Genomic DNA, 3,955 nt, shown 5'->3' on the forward strand with positions numbered 1-3,955 from the left:
ATGAAAATATTTAACCTTCTCTTCACCATTGCCGTAATCTTCCTCCTCATCTCCACCACCGTGAATTCGATAGTCAACCTACCCAAAGCCGACATGGATCTTTTAGAGTTCCCTTTGAATCTCGAGTACTTTGAAGCTGAATACTTCCTATTCGGATCGTTGGGTAAGGGTTTGAATAGCATAGCACCCGGCCTAGCAGCCGGTGGGCCGCCACCCATTGGCGCAAAACAAGCCAATCTCAGTCCTCTTATCAAAGACATAATCACCCAGTTCGGTTACCAAGAAGTTGGGCACTTAAGGTTTATTCACACAGCTACGTTCTTAGTAATTTAAAAGTATTTATATCATATCTTAAACTAAATTGTTGTTTCATTAATAATAATACTATTTAAGGGTAATTAAGAAGACAGTACGAGGTTTTCCTAGGCCGTTGCTGAATCTAACCGCACAATCATTTGCAACTTTCATTGATGCTGCATTTGGGAAGCCTTTATCTCCACCCTTTGATCCTTACGCTAATGACGTCAATTACCTTATTTCAAGCTACGTTATTCCTTTTGTTGGTCTCGCTGGCTACGTTGGAGCAAATCCAAAACTCACTCGCCCTGTTGCAAAAATGGTACTCACATAAAAAATTACTAATGTGCAATACGTAATTTACTCGTTTTCTAGGTGGTTCGATGCTGATTCAGTATTAGAAAAGATAGTTCGGTTAATTTGGTTAATCACGGGGTAGGTTTAATTTGATTTGGGGCGAAAACCAAACTTATAACTAATCTTATTGAGGATAAGATGTGGGGGTCGGAATTTGCAATATATGTAGTTAGATTAAAATGATTTTAAAAAATGTTAAATATATTAAAATTAAAAAATCTATATCTATACTCTCTAATAAAAAGCTACAAGTTTTGCCACTTGTCATTCCTATATTAATCCTTATTTTTTTTTTATCAAATTTATAATAGTAAAATAATAGTTACCATTCTTAAAATTTATGTTTTAAATTTGTTAATTTAATATTTACTTTCTATTGTTTTTTCAAACATTTAATATTTATAATTATCTTTTACTTTAAAATTGTTTTAAAAACTATTGTACAACTGTATTAATAGTGTTTACGAGTTTATTGTTACTTGTATACTGATTCTTTATAAAATATAGTATTTTCAAAAACTACTCGTGTTATACGCGGGCCTCAAACTAGTAACAAATAAAATCCACGTCGCCACTCAACGTCAACTTAAAAAAAAAAGACAAAAAGATTTCTTATGTGAAACAAATAAAGAAAAACGCTAAAAAAACATGTTAAAACATTTAATTTAATAACAAAATGAAAGTTAAGTGGCTTAATTGGAACACTTTTTAAAGTTGAGCAACCTAATTGAAACACTTTTAAAATTTGGTTTTTACTATTATATGAAATTGCCCTATAATATATTATTGTAAGTTTATTATAAAAAAAAACTTGGTTTTAATGTTATTTTGGTTCAGTTATTTATACACATTAAACATACGGAACCATAAAACTCGGTTGTAAGAAAAATATAGCAAACAGGTTATTAAGTTTTTCTGCTCACTCTTGCATTACAATTATGTTCAGCTTGTAGCGGGTTTATTGGGAGTTGAATCGGCCAAGACGCGGTCATTAGAACCCTCCTTTACGAACGGGCAAACGAAACAGTAGTTCCATATGAGATAACCGTAAGTGAATTCACAAATAAGATATCACAACAACGAGATAAGTTGGGCAAGGACGGGTTAAAGGATGAAGGGCTTACGGTGCCAATCGAGCTCGGGGCTGAAAAGAAGACGCAAGGGAATGTGTTAGCCGGAGATGAAAATTCGTTGTCATATGGTCGAACACCCGAAGAAGTACTAAGAATAGTGTATGGAACCGGAGACGAACGCAAACCGGGTGGGTTTTACCCGAAAGGTGGTGATGGGGTTATTGCTAAAAGATATTTAACACGTTAAGGAATGTTGCTAAAAGAAGTACTAAGAATAATACAAATAAATCCTTGGTTGTAATAGATCCAGGTTACTTTATATTTGAATAAACATTTAAGAAGTTATTAAAAGAAAGGGAAAAAAAAAGAAGTAATTGAGATATTAATTATTAACATCCAATAATTAAGAAGACATTGACAAAGCTTTACATGTGTGGAACAAGAGATGGTTACGTAATTAACAGTTTGTTAGCAATTTTTGATTTTTGATAAAACCATAAAGTAAATCCGTGCGTTTGTTTCACAGAATTCGTGGGAATTCAAAGAAATTTGAATTAAAATCTCATGACAAGGCATGTTCGTTTCGTTGGAATTGGAATCTTGATTTTATTTTGGTGTGTTCAGTTCAAATAATTGGAATTGGAATTCAATTCCCTCAAATTCCTTTAAATTAAGGGATTCCAAATCATTTCAAAATATGGAGGATTTCAAGGTAATTCATTGGAATCTATTCTCGAGGGTTTTTTTTTTTGTTAACGAGCCCAACGAATAAAACATTTTAGTTTTTTTTAATATCTTTTGTTTTTTTATTTATATTTTAAGTTATGAATTTGTATTATTATTTTTGAATATTTTTGAGGGGTTTTTGATCATAATAGAATACCCATAATAAAAATTCAAAAAAATAATTGAAAAATCATAACGCAAAATATAAATAAAAACAAAAAATCTAGAAAAACTAAAATGTTTTCACCGTTATCCTTATTAAAAAAACCTCGATTTCTATTCATTTATCAAACGAACACATTAAGAATGTAATTGGATTTCAATCCCCTCAAATTTTAATTCCTATTGGAATGTTCAAATTCCAAATCCAATTCATTCAAATTTCAAATCCTAATCAAATTCCAATTCCAATTCCATTGCATACCGTGAAACGAACGCGCCATAAGAAAGGATTTTAAGTGGGTGGTTAGGTTTGTTTTATTTTCTTTTGGATTTTTGTCTATGAGTCTCGAGGCGCTAGATAATTAGGATCTTTCTTGGTCCTGGTTTTCTTTCGAGTAGGAATTTTAAAGAGGGGTCTAGATATAGTTTATGAGTTTAGATCAAATACAAATAAAATTAACATATTAATTGTGAGAATCAAGTAGAGTAATTATATATAGAAGTAGAGTACATATATAATTACATCATAGAGTAATTATGTAATTACTTTGCTTGTATATATAATTACTCTACTTGATTATCACATTATCATGTTAATTTCATTTGTACGTTAATTTCTCCTATAATTTATAAAGATTTTGATGTCTAAATGATACTTATTCTCTACATACTTCGTGACCCTTTTAGGTTTATCTACACTTCCAAATAACCCACCTAGTCACCCCGGCCACTTTATTATCGGATGCTATGAGTTGATATGTTTGTTTTTACTATAAATTATTTTCTAAGCCAAAACAATTATATATACACAATCCGATTAAGATATTACAAAGCATTTAAACCATGGGAGAGCCAATTAATTAACAAATACGGACATTATCATTGTCTTTAACCAATACGGACCAATGAGAACACTATCATTGTCTTTTTTTTCTTTTATATAAATTTTCTAAATTTTCATACGTAAATATAAAATTATATATTTTGTTATCATTTTCTAAGAAGTTTACTAAAAATCGAGAGCTTGACTCTTTAATTCGAGTATGATATTGCTACATTTGTCTTTATAACGATGTTTTAAAAAACGTTGATATATCATCGTTCTGATACTACATGTTGATCAGTTTTTCATGTTAGCAGTGGAAAAACATGATAATATGATAAACCTATAATTATATGTGTGCCTCTTACAACATGAGGATTAGTAACCGCATCAGAGAAAGATGCAGACGACATGATTGTCAACTTAGTCGAGTTCTCCTTTAAAATGTATAGTTAAGGATGAGATTATGGTTCTTAAGAGAACCCCGGTTTAGGAGAGAGGAAGCACACAAAATTGT

General features: G+C 30.9%; 1 pseudogene across 1 annotated transcript; it reads left to right on the forward strand.

Moving 5' to 3' along the window:
- On the forward strand, positions 1–1,981 carry LOC143596226 (ferritin-like catalase Nec2; annotated as a pseudogene). The gene is made up of 3 exons (XR_013146666.1): positions 1–299; positions 394–619; positions 1,601–1,981. The product of XR_013146666.1 is annotated as a ferritin-like catalase Nec2 (transcript).
- Positions 1,982–3,955: the final 1,974 nt, after the last annotated feature.

Source organism: Bidens hawaiensis, unplaced genomic scaffold (assembly GCF_021521415.1).
Source record: "Bidens hawaiensis isolate Kalapana, Puna unplaced genomic scaffold, B.hawaiensis_p1.1 tig00046168_1, whole genome shotgun sequence".
NCBI classification, from domain to species: Eukaryota; Viridiplantae; Streptophyta; class Magnoliopsida; order Asterales; family Asteraceae; genus Bidens; species Bidens hawaiensis.